At 33.0% G+C, this 18498-nt stretch overlaps 2 long non-coding RNA genes across 2 annotated transcripts; both read left to right on the forward strand.

The window, feature by feature from the left end:
- Nucleotides 1-7467: 7467 nt before the first annotated feature.
- On the forward strand, nt 7468-9067 carry LOC127708212 (uncharacterized). The gene is made up of 3 exons (XR_007985190.1): nt 7468-7647; nt 7871-7942; nt 9005-9067. It is a non-coding gene; the product is annotated as an uncharacterized LOC127708212 (long non-coding RNA).
- Nucleotides 9068-16012: 6945 nt separating this feature from the next.
- LOC127708208 (uncharacterized) lies at nt 16013-17614 on the forward strand. Its single transcript, XR_007985185.1, has 2 exons — nt 16013-16356; nt 17268-17614. It is a non-coding gene; the product is annotated as an uncharacterized LOC127708208 (long non-coding RNA).
- Nucleotides 17615-18498: the final 884 nt, after the last annotated feature.

Raw genomic sequence — 18498 nt, forward strand, 5'->3', positions numbered from 1 at the left:
TTGGTTTTGTGTTGCATAGATCTTTACTATTATGTTGACGGATACTCAATTTTGTGTTGCAAAGCTCCTCACTAGTATATGTGGGCTCCATTAATTTATCATGGTTTTGTGTCGCATAGCTGTTTACTAGTAAACGTTGCCTTCATCAACTCATTCATGGTTTTGTGTCGTGTAGCTATTCACTAGTACATGTTTACTTCATCAAAACATATTTGTTTTGTATCGTGAAGCTCTTCACTAGTACATGTTGACTTCATCAATTCATACTTGTTTCGTGAAGCTCTTCTCTAGTACATGTTGACTTCAACAATTCATACTGTGTTTTGTGCCGAGTAGCTTTTCATTAGTATATGTGGTTTTCATTAATTCTTACTGAATTTTGTGAAGAGTAGCTCAGAACAGTACATATGGGCTTTATCGATTCACATTTGGTTTTGTAGCTCTTTACTATTAAACGTTGGCTTCATCAATTCATACATGGTTGTGTGACGCGTAGCTCTTCACTAGTACATGTGTACTGATCAATTCCTATTTGGTTTTGTATCGGGTAACTCTTCACTGGTTATTGTGGCTTCATCAAATCATACTTGGTTTTGTGTAGCTTAGCTCTTCACTTTTTTATGTCATCTAAATTTCAAATTTGCTGCGCTCCACATGCTCAGTGCCTAATATTAGTCCCTTACTTGCCCAAAATCATTTTAAAATGTATTTGGTCAAATTTTGGTGTGGGATTGAAACTTTTTTTAAAATTTACCAGTGAATTTAAGCCCGACTAGTTCCTTGTTAACCTGTCAACATGCACACTTGAACAACACCAATAGTATAAAGAATTTCTCTTTTCAAGAATTGTATATTCTAATGGTTCATATCAGTCCTAATATAGACCCTGTTTAACCTGTTATATCAGTCCTAATATAGACCCTGTTTAACCTGTTATATCAGTCCTAATATAGACCCTGTTTAACCTGTTCATTTGAAATTAATATATTTATTTCATGTTGATTTTTTAGGTAGCTGTGTTCCTGTACATTTATACTTCACTCATAAAGTAGTTGTGACAAATGTGGATGTTTATAATTTGACAAAGGGTATTAAAGACACAAAGATATTTGACATACCTCCTCAATGTAAACATGCTAGTCCAAAACACAGAAAGACGATGGTAAGAAATAAAACCTTGAAATATGTGAATAATTGATAATTTCATGAGAGCAACTAGTAAAAAAATCAAGTTGACTTTATAGACCTGTATGTTTATATGTAGTGTTTTGTGGTCTTGTTTTTACCCGCCTCTTTTTTATATGTTGTTGGATATAAAGCTTGTAGATTATAGCGAATTTTCAAAGAGAAAGCCACGATAGATCTATACTCAAAAGCTAGTCAAATAGATTATGAGGACGACATTGACTGTGAAATAAAAGAATAAAATAAGTTAGCTAAGTCACATGTGTTTGTGACTGTCTGATATGCGGAATCATGTTATGGGTCGACGCTGTCACTCTATTTTTTTTTTTAATGAATTGTATGAAAGTGAAAGATAAACGGTCGTCCCTTGTAGAGCTATGGATATTTGTCTATAACCGCGGGTTAATTAAACGCTTGTCATACGCTCTTAGTGCTTTTCTTTACCTGGTTCAATTTAAAACTTGTCCTACGCAATGGATGTTTGTCTATAATCTGAGTCGTTTGAGAACTTGCCCTTCGGTATGAATGCTCGTCTATACCGGGCTCGATTGAAAACAAGTCCTAAGCTGTAGGTTCTTGTGTGTACGTTGTTGATTTTGAGCTTATCATATGATGTGGATGCTTAGCAGAGTTTAAGGCTTGTAACACGCTGTAAGTGCTTAAATATACTCTGGCCAATTAAGAGCTTGTTATATTACGCTGTGTGTGCTTGTCGAAACCCGTATTAATTTAGAGCTTTTCGTATCCTGGATGGGCTTGTTTACAACCGGGTCCATTTAGAGCTTGTCATACGAAGTGAGTGCTTATCTACAATCTATGACCATACCATGACCCCTGATTGCCTTCTTTTGCTAACTTGTTCTATTAGGAAATCATTTCATTCACGTCAAACCATCTTTTTTTCTAATAAGTAAATGTTGAGATTATTGAGAAAGAATACAAACAGAAAACAGATCCAGCTCCCCACTCCTTAGCATTAACAACTGATAACCGAGATCCTAGTCGACTCGTGTAAAACAATTGGAATCCAGGTGAACATGAAAAGCAGTAAAAGACGGGATTGTGGTTACGACAATTGGAACATATCAGTCGTCTGTGAAACAGATATACTATAACGGTCAACAAACTTGTGATGGCGTCCGTTTGATTTTAGAAGGGATGATTTCAACTTCACCACTTGAAACTCTTGGTTTAAAAGCTTCTTTGTAAGCAGCAACTCTCTACCAAAGAAATCATGAGATGAAATGCAAGCTCGGGAATATCGTATCAACTGGGAGATATATATTCCATATGCATGCGCTGCTGGAATGTTGCTACATAGAAATGGAAATTTCACAATTGAGAAGCTAAAAATCATCTCTGTTGTCGTAAAGTTTTGTTCTCTAACGACCCTTATTATCAATTTCTAAATGTAAGTCAAGGTATGAGACAGACTTAAATGTGGCTGCTGTTTTTTTTTTATTCTAATTTAAATGGGATACATGCGTTCATATAGTCACCAAACTTTGAATTACTTAGTGAGGAGACATCATCTACATAGTGGAAAGTGAAGTCATATGATAGTTCTAGCTTCTTTTCAGTCTTCAGAAGAAGATCCTGTATGAAGTCTGTTTCATATGAATAAAGGAGGAGCACAGCTGGTTCCCATTGGAATGCCGATAACAGTTTGTAGAAAAAAATATCCTCCAAATTTTATAAATTTGTTTTTACCTAGAAATCAAGCATCTTGATAGAGTTTGAATATATTTCGTCCAAAAATTTTATTAGAGAATCAGATTTCACCACCATATACGATATTTCTCTGTTATCGACAGTTAAATCTTAAAGATTTAACGGTCTCGAGAGAAGAAATTCCTATCACAATCGATGCGTCTATATAACGATGTGGTTGACTTTAATTTGAAAAAAAATATTTCTTGTTAGTAATTGAATGATAAAGTACAGGTATTTTGGGTTTTATTCTTAGTAACAAAGATTTAAGGTTGTGTAAAATATACATGTGATATCTCATTTCAGGAAGGTATGCATGTTTTCAAATGGAACATACGAGAAACACTTCAGCAGGTTTTGTTTGGAGGGAGAAAGGGATGAAAAGATCAGGTAGATTCAGCTGGACAAAAAACTGGTATAAAATGATTTGGACAACTAATTCATTTGAATTATAAAAATAAATCAAACCATATAAATGCACTTCCTTTTGCATGAATGTTGATTTCATCACATAGATTGAGTTCTTTATTTGCTAAGCCAAGGAGGTGACTTCAAATGCTATGGACACCCTGTGTATCTTTTTTTAAACACAAGTATCCGTCATTTTAAGTCTCGAAAAAAGAGAAAATTACAATTCAAATTTATCCAAGAGTGGAAGGTTTAGCTAGCTATAAAACCAGTTTTAACCACAATTTTTGTCGGAAAATGTCTGTACCAAGTCAAAAAAATTGCAGTTGGTTCCACTTGTTCCGTTGGTTAATAACGTTTGATTTTGTCAGTTTTTATAGACTTCCCCTTTTTTTAATTTGCCTTGGAGTTCTGTTTTGTTGTACATTTTATCTTGACAGAGAAACCTGAGAGTAGTAAGAGAAGAAACTGATAATTTTAGGACTCAACATTTTGGACACACATACACAGTTTTGTTGTTTGCTTTACGTCATGTTGTTAATATTCCATGCATACTCAGGAATTGAACAAGTTAACAATAAATCCATTGGGAAATTTTACTACTTTTGTTAAAAGTTGGTATTTTGGATAGTGACTAGAATTTACATTGTTACATGCTACCTTCAGATCCTCAAAGAGTTGTTGGAAGAGTTTTGTAACGTGAAGAGAAAAATAACATGAGGCATCGGATTTAAAATCCCAATAATGTCTGAACATTGCTGCGTATTCATAGATCCAACACAGCTAAACGAATGTCTCTTTATAGCATGTGTTTTACGGCCGGAAGTCGGAAGTCCAGTTAATTATCCTTCTACACTGCAGTCAACCCTTGTGGTACTTTCATTTGAAAGTGCCTGTACCAAGTCATGACTATGAAAGTCAATAGCCAATTAGTGATGATCGTTTGAAGAGATTTGTATATATCTATTGACATTGACATTAATGATCGACCTGGAAGTTAAGTACATTAGTAATCTACAACCAACAATGAGTGTTGATTTAAGAACTGTAAATATAGGTTATTTTTATTAAATCTGTGATGAAAATGCACCTTACCGCACATTGTGTATCTAGTAAAAATGTCAAACCACCAACACACTCTACGCCCCAATATTTCCGTAAAAACCATGGTCCGCCATGGTATAAAGCACTACGATTTATGCTTTAAGAAAGCAAGATTTTTCCAGAAGAAATATAAAATCCAAAAAACTAGTTAACTTTGAACTGGTGTCAATTATCCCGTTTCCATATTTTTTTTTTTTTTTTGTAACAATCAGCTTGTTAACCTCCACAGTTACTGACACTGAAATAAGAGGTAATACTTTATAACTAACAATATATAAAATTAATGAAGGTCTCAGATATTTACCCGCTGTTAAATTTGACATAATCTTGAACCAAACTCATTCTCGACATCATAATAAACTCATCATAGATACCAGGATTGAAATTTTGTATTTGCGCCATATAATGTATGATTAGACGTTGATAATCCATATTACAGGTTTGTGATGTCAAATGTATTTGACCTGCCTAAATAACTTCGTGGACATGATAGTTTGACTCAACGTCGATAACTTTTACTAGAACTTGTCAAGGTTAATTCCGATTTCTTTCTAAAAGTTGTAGCTTCAAAATAACTCCAAGATATTGTAATATTCTGTATGCGCATGTCCCACGTCAGGAGCCTGTAATTCAGTGGTTATCGTTGATTGCTGTATGTTATATCTGTTTTTCGTTTATTGTTTTGTTATAAATCAGGCCTTTGATTTTTATTTGAATTATTGCACATTTTGTCATATCGGGGCCTTTTATAGCTGACTATACGGTATGGGTTTTGCTCATTGTTGAAGGTCGTATGGGTATACATAATTGCTTTTATCTACATTATTTGGTCTCTGTTGGGTAGTTGTTATTTTTGCAACCATACCATATCTCCTTATTCTATATTGTTACCAATTGCAACTTAAAAAAATCCGTGATTTTTTCACTATTTTCAATAGAATAAATAACTTTTCAATTGTTCTCACCAGTATGCTCACTCTGTGTATGCCATCAACACGTTCAGATTTGGAAAAAACACAGATTTACAATACTTCAATGTACTTCATAAAATTATTCACGACATTGTAGTTAACCTGCATTTAGTCATATACAAATGAATAAACTTCTGCGATATTAACATATTTCCAGGAATAGATTACCATAGCTTTATTTGGCATGATATAGAATCCAGCATTAAACATTTAAAACATACTACTAGTATCATGATAGGTGGTAACATCTTGCCTCTGAAAAAACCATTTATCTTTTTATACTTTTTTATTCTGCAAGTTTCTTTTTGCCGATGAGTTTAAGTTAACTGTAAATGTAGTGAATATGCTTTAGAAAAAAGCAACGCTAACAAAAATGCCCACAATAAAAATAAAAGAAAAAGAACGTTAGCTAAACCGCTACACTTCAGCAGAGTACAGTAAAGACAAGGTTTTTTTTGGTTAGCACACCATGTAAAACTGACTATGTTTCCTAGTTTCAAAACGATCCTGGTATTTTGCATTTGAAAGGGCACCTGGTGATGTCTAAGCATAATACACTGATTTTTCTTCATTGCACTTACAGAGATCACAACAGTACCCAATACAAATTATCTTTGGATATCGTGTGTCAACATCTATTCTCACAAAATCAGCATTAACAAAAATGTTGGTACCAATACTGAAATCTCACTAAAACAAATGACTAAAAAAATAATTAAACCATCATTACGTCGCAAAGCTTAAAGTCTGACATTGGGAGAAAATCTAAATAAAGAAATCATGAAAATAGGTATGAATGGTATACATTAAAAAAAAATCACACAATTTGGGTTTTGTTGTTATAGTAGAGATGTAGATTTTCTTTGTTCTTAAAAACAAAAGATTCATTAAAACTTAAAAATTAACTTTCACAGGAGTGTTTTTTTCGCACCTAAACCTTGTTCAAGTGGATATGCAACACATGAATGTGAGTCTCTATTTGTTTTGTTTTTTTTTCACATTTGATAGCAGTTTAAAGAATTCAAGTCATTTTTAAAAATCATTCCCTAAATATAATTATTCCCCTTTTTCTTCTTTTAATTTATGATAAAATAAGATAATCTTCACATGATTTTTTATATAGAACTTTGTAAAAGGATTCATGATAAATAAAAAGAAATAACTTTATCTGTTTTTTCTTCTTTTTTTTTTGGATATGGTCTAATATAATCTTCAGTTGAAATTTGTAAAATGTGACAAATATTCTGAATAAAAAGAAATAACAAAGGTCATCTAAAACAATCTTCACAAGAATTTTAAAAAATGAACATATCGCAAAAAATCTTCCCTCCTCCTTCTTTGTATAAGGTGTAAACAAAACAGGAGCTATTTAACAAAACGAGTCCTTAAAAGAATAGCAAAAATCATCTAAGGTCACCTTTGCCTGACAGAGATAAAAATTTCTGAATTTATCAACGGAAAATTAAAGTCATTTGTGTTATAAATAGTGTCAGTGGAGAAGCACTAACTACTGGGCTTATGATACCCACGCGGACTTACAGTCCTACAGCCGCGGTATCGACTCAGTGCAGGTGAGTAAAATAAATTGAACATATCGCAAAAAATCTTGCCTCCTCCTTCTTTGTATAATGTGTAAACAAAACAGGAGCTATATAACAAAACGAGTCCTTAAAAGAATAGCAAAAATCATCTAAGGTCACCTTTGCCTGACAGAGATAAAAATTTCTGAATTTATCAACGGAAAATTAAAGTCATTTGTGTTATAAATAGTGTCAGTGGAGAAGCACTAACTACTGGGCTTATGATACCCACGCGGACTTACAGTCCTACAGCCGCGGTATCGACTCAGTGCAGGTGAGTAAAATAAAATGAACAATTTTTAAATTTGATGTGTCCGAAGAGCTTTTCTAAATTTACCTTCAGCAGAAATCACACATCTCTTCTTTTATGTAATTTAGCAGGAAATATCATGCCAGAAGGTAATTATTGTTTCATATTTCAACTTCAGAAATTTGATTCATCGATTATTTGTCATTTGTGTTATTTTTGGAATTATAAGGGACCAGAAACAGTGCTAGTCTTTGCCTTTCAATGATACACAGAAATATGACAAATATATTCCTAAACGTACTGGGTTTCCTCGTGTTCAATGCACATTGTCATGACAAGTCCGAAAAGCCTTGTTTTTTGAAGGACTATCTAATCAAACAGATAGAAAGGAACTTGGTGGAACTAAAGGATATGCATGTTCATACACCCGCATATAGGGGTAAGATCTTTTAAAACATGAAATACAAATCTAAGTGATGTTTTTTTGTTATTTGGAGACAATAATTGTGTACTGAATTTGTATGCGCCATTGAGAAAGATACGGGGAGAAAGAGAAAGTAAAAATTAATGTATATGTATGTGTATTTTTGATGTATGCTTAACATGTCTTGTCGTTTCTCTCAATTTACAAAAATATTTGTCGTATAATCTATTGTTTTCAGGACATAACGCTGCAACGTATATCAGATGGGGAAAGTCCAGTTGTCCACAGGATTCAACACTTGTTTATGACGGTAATTGCATACTCAATAGTGATATTCAGTTTTAAATGTATAACTTTTTTTCTTTAACTGTATAGATTAATATTGCATGAAGTATAGTTTGGCGAAAGCGTTTCTTTGGCACCTTCCTGTAGAGTTGGTTATATAATCGTGTTTGTAGCACTAGACGTTTCAGGTTTAAATAAACATAATTGTATCATTACAGTAAAAAAAAATCAAAAACGCCGATGAATCATCAATTGTTCAAAATAATTTTGATAAAGAGTTATTATCAATGCATGGTTATAATAACATTGTCATTGTGTTATTCTTTTGTGGAATAAAATAAATTCGCTCATTTATAAAGTGAAACAAGACATATATTTTTTTCCTACGTTGCTTTTCTCGGATTTACGCTACAAAAGGTAGGTATAACATAAGTTCTTGTCCTTCTGTACTCTTTATGCTATTGGCTTTTTCAATTTTCTCCTATGTGCATCCACACAGAATGTAGGACGGCAAGTATTTATATTAGCACATAAAGAACTTTGAGTTTGCTTTCAGAAGCAGAGAATATATTATATGATACTGTATATTTTACTTATACTTGTGTTTTTGTTATCTATGATACCGGCATTTTTTAAAAGAGTTTTTAAAAATAATTTTGCACGTTCGTTTTATGTACCTTTCATGGTTGTATTTAGTAAATCTTCAGGTTTTTCATCATTTGGGGAATATGGTGTTGGAACAGATCTCTGATAGCAATTCAATTTATTCAAAACTCTTCAACACGCGAAACGATTTACATATTGCCAAATTATACTCATCTATTGTTTGAGACCGTATCTTAACCTCTAGTTGTCTTTTGGTTGCTTGTGTCGTTGTTTTGCTGTCTCTATGGCTCATAAACCACACTGACTTGTGTGTGTCTGCCTTTTATCTTATGCAATAATAAGTATTACATTAATAGAGTTATTATTCTTATGGAATTGTCAAGTCAAAATGTAAATAATCTTATTTTATCTATGTAACTCAGAAACTATTTTGATTACATTCAGTCCTATAAATGTGAGCTATATTTTTGTGTATTTTTAGGATATGCTGCAGGTAATCATTTTAACGAAGGAGGATCAGGTTCTAATTTTCTTTGTCTACCAAAGAATCCGGAATGGAAAGACTATACTAGCGGACAGAATGACGGAACAGGTCGTTTATATGGCGTTGAATATGAAATTCAAACCAGTAAACCCTATTCAAAGAGTTTCAATGATAAAGACATGCCATGCGCAGTATGTTTAACAGCTAGATCTACTGTTCTAATGATTCCAGGGAAAACAAATTGCTATAAAGGTTGGCATAAAGAATTTTCGGGTTATTTGATGTCAGAATACCACACTAAAAGCCGCTCGCCGTCGGAGTATATATGCGTAGACGAGAAGTTGGAGTCCGTTCCTGGTGGTGACAGTAATCGTAATGAAGCTGTTGTTTACCCAGTGGAAGCTGTTTGTGGTAGTTTGAAATGTCCACCATATGTCAATGGCAGAGAACTTACCTGTGTCGTCTGCTCAAAAGAAATAAAGTAATGTGTTTTAAAAAATTAAAATTATCTCAAACAGTTCTGTCGTATGAATTTTTCTTATATATGTCCTTCCACTAAATAATTCTAAAGTAATTTAGGGATTATGTTGACGCATCTATCCAATTGATTTTGAAATATATGATACCACAGATACAGTAACTCCTGCTTAATATCTTGACTTAAATATAAGAATTGACAATAAGAGTCGGATTGTATCTGAACTTTATACGACAAAAAATGATATAATTTTTTCAATTATGAACTTTTTACTTCTATGTAGAAACATTCCAGCAACACCTGTTGATTATAATTCCCCATTTGATCCGATTTTCTGAGCTTCAGGTTCGTATTACAATTTTCTTGATAGGCTCTTAATTGTAGCGTTGAAGTCATACCTTCTAAAGTTTAGAGACGCCATCATGATTTGTTGACCGTTACGGAATATCTATTTCACAGATGACCACGGATGGGTTCCACTAATTAGACATTATTCCGCCCTCTTTTGCTGGATAGTGAGATTAACGAATGCGACCTATAACCAAATTTCGATTAACCATGAGCAACACGAAGGGTGCCACTAGTAGAGCAGAAACTGTAAACCCTTTTGAAACTCCTTAAATTCACCTTTAATTTTGTTTTGAACGGGTCATGTTGCTTTTGCTCTACTATTTAGCGCATGAAACTAAGGTTTCAACTCCCTCAGGCAAAGTTGACCATAGATGGATTTGACTATTTGTTTTAGGTATTTTTGTCATATAGCTCTTCAACTGTTTCGGTACTTATACATCCCTCGGATTTCAAATGTTTGGCTTTGAGCGTTCCTGATGAAGGTAAATCCAGAAAAGCGCTTCGGACGCATGAAATTATTAAACGTGTTGTTTTCAATTTTTTACATCACTGGGTCGATACCTCTGCTGGTGGACTATCAGTCCCCGATGGTATCATCAGCTCAGTAGTCGGTACTGACATGATTTATAACAAACTTTTCTAAAATTGCCCGTTTATAAATTTTGAAATTATAAAGAAACTAAGGTTTCAACTCCCTCAGGCAAAGTTGACCTTAGATGGATTTGGCTATTTGTTTTAGGTATTTTTGTCATATAGCTCTTCAACTGTTTCGGTACTTATACACCCCTCCGATTTCAAATGTTTGGCTTTGAGAGTTCCTGATGAAGGTAAATCCAGAAAAGCGCTTCGGACGCATGAAACTATTAAACGTGTTGTTTTCAATTTTTTGTATCTTAAAAATTGCCAATAACTTTTTTAAATCTCAAATCCGTATAATCCTTAAATAGCCTAAGCTGTATTCGGATTTATTTGGTTTTCAATGATCTTTAAATTTGTATTTGGTTTTTAATACAAAACGCGCGTCTGGCGTACCAAATTACAAGCCTGGTATCTTTGATAAGTTGCAAACCACTGGGTCGATACCACTGCTGGTTGACGTTCCCGAAGAAATCATTAGCTCAGTAGTCAGCTTTGTTGTGTGGACATGAACCATCATTGTTATGTTCATTTCTGAAAATCTACAGTTGATAAAAATGTAACAGTTATTTGAAACACTAAGGTTTTTCGAGTCCAAGGCAAAGGTAGCTTTAGTCGTTTTTGGTTCAACTTTTTGGAATTTTTGCTGTTGAATGATTTGTTTGTATTGGATTTGGCCTTCGATGTTTATGATCATTTTAATTAGTCTTTTAAGTGATTAAGATTATAACACAATATTGACTGCTGTACCCCAATTTTTGACATTTTTACCTTTTATGTCTGTTTGTTTTGCTCGCACATTGTTGTCAATATAATGGAATTATATGCGACTGTCATACAAGTGAGAGGTTTAGCTAGCTATAAAACCAGGTTTAATCCACCATTTTCTACATAAGGAAATTCCTGTACCAAGTCAGGAATATGACAGTTGTTTTCCATTCGTTTGATGGGTTTGAGCTTTTGATTTTGCCATTTGATAAAGGAATTTCCGTTTCGAATTTTCCTTGGAGTTCGGTATTTTTGTTATTTTACTTTTTACGGAGTTAATTATTTAGGGTGGGGTTCTTGTGTGATCTGTCAAAGTCAATTTCCTCTGAACTATGGATTACATGCTCAAAGTAAACCCTATTGCTAATAGAAGTGAATGTTGTCATGAGTCTGTACCTTTTAATTAGTTGAAGCGAATGTTCATGCGGTCAAATGAGAAATGTAATTCCACTTATGCTTAAAAGCAGATTATGAATAACCTTTAATAATTAGCTTTCAAAATTCACTGATTTCCTGGGTTTATTTTCAATGATCTTATATCAAAGAATATTTATCATTTACTCCTGAAGTTTATTGAAGTTTATAGACATTTTTTGACAAAGATATAATGCATAAAAGAAAGTTTGGAAATCCTTACAACAGTCGACCTCATTCATGATTTTTATCAGTTTACTATATATACGGGCAGTTACAATGTGTAGGACAATATAAAGGAATACATTACCTCGGCTGTATTTGGCAAAAATCTTTTTGTTTGGTGCTCAATGCTTTTAAGGGGCATTAACTGTCAAATCCATGTTCACCGATTTGACTCAAATTCTCATATTTCATTTATATCATACTAAAACGTATATCCAAATTATGATAAGTCTGAAATAAACAATAAACAATGCATGGACTCGATAATATATATCAGCATTTCCTGTGTATTTTAGTCTAAGCGCCATCTAATTAACCATCGAGGTGACCTCCAAATACTGCCGACGGTCACATAACCCTATATAAACATAAACATACATATAAATAGATAGCGACCTCGTGCAATTGGACTTTTCTAGGTCTGTTTGATTTCATGTTATAGATTAAAAAAAATAAGTTAATCAACGGTTTTACCTGTATAAGAATAATTTTTGTGGATCGAATCAGTCAACGAAATGGTTCACCTGTGTTTCACTTTCAATGTTGACATTCTTTTCCTTGTAATGGCTGAACACGACTTATACATGCGTAACCAATCTCTAGCTAATGGGTTAAATTAAAGGTCACATGAATACAGATTCCATGAGGTCGAATTATTAACTTGCAAGTGAATAATTCATCAGCGATGTTTCTTACCTTATTTTGACAAAATTGAACTAAACTGGCTGCTAAAAGCGAATTATTATTTCACTCTTTCACTTTCATTAATGATTGAACAAAACATAAATCATATTTTTTTTTTTTATATCTCGTAGCTTATGCCCCTTTAATTAGATTCATTGAATTAGTGGAAAGTAGGTCAGCTGAGTTCTGGTTGCCCCATTTTACTATACTAACAAAGAAGAGATTAATGCATTAAATGTAACTCGGTTGGTCCAGGAAATAGCACCAGAGTATTGCTTAAAACCAATATGTATCTAGTGGTAGCATGAAAGAAATACAAAAATATTTATTGTCTGAATAAAGGTCATAACATAGGGCACATGATACTGACACAGAATAACACAGATAGATATTGAAACTTAACCTCTTAATATAGCAGTATACATTGCATACATACATCAATTGTATTCAAGCTAGGACCAGAACCATTGAATAAGTTACAATAATCATTGGCTCTATACAGTTATTATACATTTCGTCGAAATAAAATAATAACCTTAATATTTCAGTGCACATAGATCTTCATCAACGAACAATCATATCCATTTGACATCACTAGAGGGGGTCTAAAATATGAAGATTAAGGTGCGAAAGGGCATACAATGTAGATTTTCAATATCATTTTGTCATATAAAGTCTTCAAAATTATAGATTAGTCATGATTTTGTTTTGACTTATTCTAGATATATATGAAATAAACCTTTAAAATGCATTTTATTTAACGTAAAGGCGAAAAGGTTGTTATGGGAGCGCTTACGTGGTTGATTTTTTTTTATCATTTTACAATTCCTAGGCTTAAGAATGTTTCAAAAAAAGTATAACAAAAATATCGAACTCCAAGGTGAATTTATAAAGTGGAAGCCTGTAAAAACTGACAAAATCAAACGTTATCAATCAACGGAACAAGTGAAAATCAACTGACAAGGTATTTTCCGAAGAAAATGGTGGATTAAACCTGGTTGTATAGCTAGCTTAACATTAACCTCCCACTTGTATGACAGTTGTTTATAGTTCCGTTACATTGAAGAAAAAAAATGGGTGAGCAAGCAAAACAGATAAATAGTGGAATTAATTACTTTTGGAGTGTCAAGAACTCGTTGGAAGTACTTGATAAATTGCATGCATATATTGGTGATTTTGAATCTGTTCAAAGTTTTGATTTTTCTACCCTATATACCACATTGCCTCACATTCTCATTAAGAAAAAATTCACACACCTAATTAAATGGGCATTTAAAAAGTCAGAATGTGAATATATATGTTCAAACTCTTTTAGGTCATTTTTTAGTAGCAATAAACAAAAAAACTATGTCAATTGGACATGCTTTGATACTATATATGCCCTTGAATTTTTACTAGATAACATTTTTGTTCGCTTTGGAGATTCCGTATATCGTCAGGTTATCGGAATTCCAATGGGGACTAACTGTGCACCACTTATTGCGGACCTTTTTTTGTATTGCTATGAGTTACAATTTATGACAAAAATCAGTAAAGACCCATCGAAACAACATCTGATACACAAATTTAATAATACTTTTAGATATTTGGATGATATTTCGGCTCTCAATAATGACGACTTCAGTATGTATACTAAAGAAATTTATCCTGTTGAACTTACTTTAAATAAAGCTAATACTAACAATGACCACTGCCCTTTCCTCGATCTTGATATCTATATCATTAACGCAAAGCTTAATACTAAAATATATGATAAAAGAGATGATTTTTCATTTCCTATCGTTAATTATCCATTTTTAGATGGTGACGTTCCCTTGTCACCATCTTACGGTGTTTATATATCTCAACTTGTACGATTCGCTCGTGTATGTAACAATGTTTTAGATTTAAACGAGAGAAATTTATGTATTACTGAAAAATTATTACACCAAGGTTTTCGATATCACAAACTAGTCAAAACATTTACTAAATTTTATCATCGGTATAAGGACATCATTCGTAAATATAGCTCAACATGCAGACTTCTTATACGTTCAGGTATTTTACATCCAATTTTTTATGGAAATATTCTTTATAAAGCACAAAAATGTCAGTATTCACCTCTGAAACTAACAAAACCTTTAAATAGACTTATTAAGAAGGGATATAGTTACGATACTGTTGTCAGGTCATTAAAGATTGCATATTTTGGCGTTAATATTGATTCACTTATAGGGTCTTTGCATCGGCACTAAACACATTTATTTAAAAACCAGTTGTTGGCATGACACGGGTTATGTTCTTCTCATATATGTTATGATGGTATGATACTAAACCCCTAACGAGAAGGATTGTGCCTGATATTCATATGATGAAGACATAATCTTTCAATCAGTTTAATTGAAGTCTGGAGCTGGCATGTCAGTTAACTGCTAGTAGTCTGTTGTTATTTATGTATTATTGTCATTTTGTTTATTTTCTTTGGTTACATCTTCTGACATCAGACTCGGACTTCTCTTGAACTGAATTTTAATGTGCGTATTGTTATGCGTTTACTTTTCTACATTGGCTAGAGGTATAGGGGGAGGGTTAAGATCTCATAAACATGTTTAACCCCGCCGCATTTTTGCGCCTGTCCCAAGTCAGGAGCCTCTAGCCTTTGTTAGTCTTGTATTATTTTTAATCTTAGTTTCTAGTGTACAATTTGGAGTTTAGTATGGCGTTCATTATCACTGAACTAGTATATATATTTGTTTAGGGGCCAGCTGAAGGACGCCTCCGGGTGCGGGAATTTCTCGCTGCATTGAAGACCTGTTGGTGGCCTTCTGCTGTTGTCTGTTCTGTGGTCGGGTTGTTGTCTCTTTGACACATTCCCCATTTCCATTCTCAATTTTATGATAGGTTAATGTGACAATAATTGGGATTCAGCTGCCAAAATTGTGTAAATTTACATCACAACTGACTAAAACATTCAAACAAACATACAAATAAACCTTACAAAGACGCCAACAAAACAGGTGTTTGTGCTGATAATTTATTTTAGATTTTGGGAAAGCTGAAGTATTTGCAATCATTTAGAGTAACAAATTTAATACGCATATTTCAGATTTTATTGTTGTTAAATCTTAAATGGGGTTTTATATTAGATAATTCTCTTGCTAACAATGCGTAAAATCTGCACATCATTTAAAAAAAATTGTAAGATCAGTTTATGCGGGAAAATCAAGCAGCAGACACACAAAAGTCAATTGATTCACAAGGTATACACTTTATCAATACGATTGTTCTGTCTAGATACATCAAAAACAAAAACAACGGTACACAAAACACAACATAGATAACTAAAGAATGAGCAACACGTTTCAGAGACAAGTGCATGTGCACTATAACTAGTAACTAGTAAACAAAGCTTTTCTCTCAATGATTAGTGTGAACATGCTTCAAGTTATCTGTGTGATGATATGATATAGTCTCGATCATCCAGCCGCTTTATTTTTCAAAGTATAGCGTCTGGATGACAAGTGATATAGGAATGGTAATGTATGACAATCGGAAAAGTATCGGCTTTTTTAGCTTGTTTAAATGGATAATATCCAAGACGAATAACCAAGAAGTTGGTTATTGACTTCGGAAGAAATTACATTACGATAATATTATTGAAAAGTCCGAGTGTTTCGATTGTTGTTTGAATTAGTCGAATGACGTCGTTTAAAGCTATTTTTATTTGTTTGTGACGTTATACAAAGCATGGAAAACACCAGACAGCATGGCTTGGCCGCGAAGGAAAATAACAGCACAGCCAACCTTGGGCTTGGTAAGATGTCATAACAATACAAACTGTAACATAAATTTCAATGCAACCTGATACATTGAGTAGTTATATTTTTTCATGCATGTCCGTGCTATGCAAACGAGTTAATAATTATACAATTAAATGACAAATTTTGTATTGACTTGGACCACTCGAATCGTCGTACATGCTATAAATACAATTTGGGGTTGATATGTAGTATCTTTAACTTTATAAATATTTGATGAAAAGAGGCTATGACGCCGAAATATGAATTTCATCCAAGATTATATTGTTGTATATATCTGTATAAGGGGGTTTGCATCTTGATATGTGTAAAAAAAGGGAGAGAGGAGAGATTTACAATGATGTACATATTCAAAAGAGGGAACGCAATCCAAAACCATAAGTAGAAGAAAACCAGACAAAAGTGTATCTAGAAGATGCCATTTTGTATATACACCAAATGAACAAAATGTTCTATAATGGATTTTAAAAAAAAACATATGCACTTTGCTTAAACAATACAGATTAGAAATGGGACACATTGTTATGCAAAATAAGGAGATGCGGTATGAATGCCAATGAGACAACTATCCACCAAAGTTCAAATGAAGTGGATGTGAGCAATTATAGGCAACTGTATGGCCTTCAACAATGAGAAAAACGCATGCATGGTTTGGATAGAGAATAGAAACAGGGACTGTGTCAAAGAGACACCAACCCGACCAAAGAGAAGCAGCCCAATGCCTCAAATGGATCTTCAATACAGTGAGAAAATCACTCTTCCGGAGGCGGGATTCAGCTTGTCCCTGGACACTAATTTATACAATATATTTGTATGATTTTTTTTCTCGAACAATAGTTTTTTTTCATATATATGCTATGTTGGTGACCAAAATTGATATGATTCAAATATTTATTTTCTTTTGTAGACAAACCAATGATGATTTCTGGACACAGATTTTATGTGATAAATGTCAAGAATTAAAAAAATATAATGTTCAGGATATTCATTGTATCATGCTTAAACAGCTTCAATTTTATAAGAATAAGATTCAAAGGATTTTTTTTTTAAATACTGAAGTATAAATCAGTATAAATAAATCACAGTACCAAGAATGTTGGGTAAACATTATTTTGACAGCAACCACAAAGCCAAAAAAAAATACACAGACGTATATTAAGTCTATAAAACAAAAATCAAGAACAGCATTGTTGTCAGACATGTCAGAGCATTAAAATTTGTATTTACAAATTAAAAATCATATAAAAAATTAAACAGTTTAAGTGTTCTCGTTTGAATTGTATCACATTTTTTATGTCACGCCCTTTTATAGTTGACTATACGATATGGAGTTTATCAATATTGATGGCCGTGCAGTGACTATATTTGCTTATATCCACGTCATTTTAACTCGGGTGGTTTGTTGCCTCTTTAACAATCATACCATATCTCCTTATTTTTATATAAAGGTTCACAAGAGAAGATATTGTTCTTGTGAAGCTGTCCTTTCTTGCATACTATTACATGATGGATATTAAAATTATAGTAGAAAGTGATGGAGATCTGAAACAATAAATCAGTTAATTAATAACAATCATAAGGATTTTCCTCTAGAGAAGTAGAATACGTTTTTGAGTTGTTGGTTTTTTTACAAGTTACCATGCAGTATGGGATAAATCCTATTCCATCTTCTCCATGTGTATGATACAAACATGCATTCAAAGAGTATTGGGTTTCATGAATGACTGGTTAAGTTCTGTATTTCCTCTATGGACACGGGCTAACACTGGCACAGTGGTATTGTGTGAAGGTTGGTTCATAAATTTGTTCTTCCCAAAAGGATAAGCCGATACTATTCTGTCGTTTGCAGTTTATTTTGTAAATGAAAATTGAGTTGGCTCATTGTGTGATCTCACTGATCTGCAAGTAATAGCTGTTGAGGAAATTTTTTTACATTGCATTCTTAGTATTTGTATTAGTTTTCTTTACATAGAAGTAACTAGATGTGTGTTTTTGAAAAGTAAGTTTATCCTGAGACTGCTATAACACATATAGTAGTCTCAGGTGTATCAGATATCTGAAAGAATATATAACGAGACACCATAAATTATAACAGGAGTTTCAGAAATGAGAATAATGGGAAAAATCTAAGAAAAATT

The sequence above is a fragment of the Mytilus californianus genome, unplaced genomic scaffold, assembly GCF_021869535.1.
Source record: "Mytilus californianus isolate M0D057914Y unplaced genomic scaffold, xbMytCali1.0.p SCAF_7, whole genome shotgun sequence".
Taxonomy (NCBI): Eukaryota; Metazoa; Mollusca; class Bivalvia; order Mytilida; family Mytilidae; genus Mytilus; species Mytilus californianus.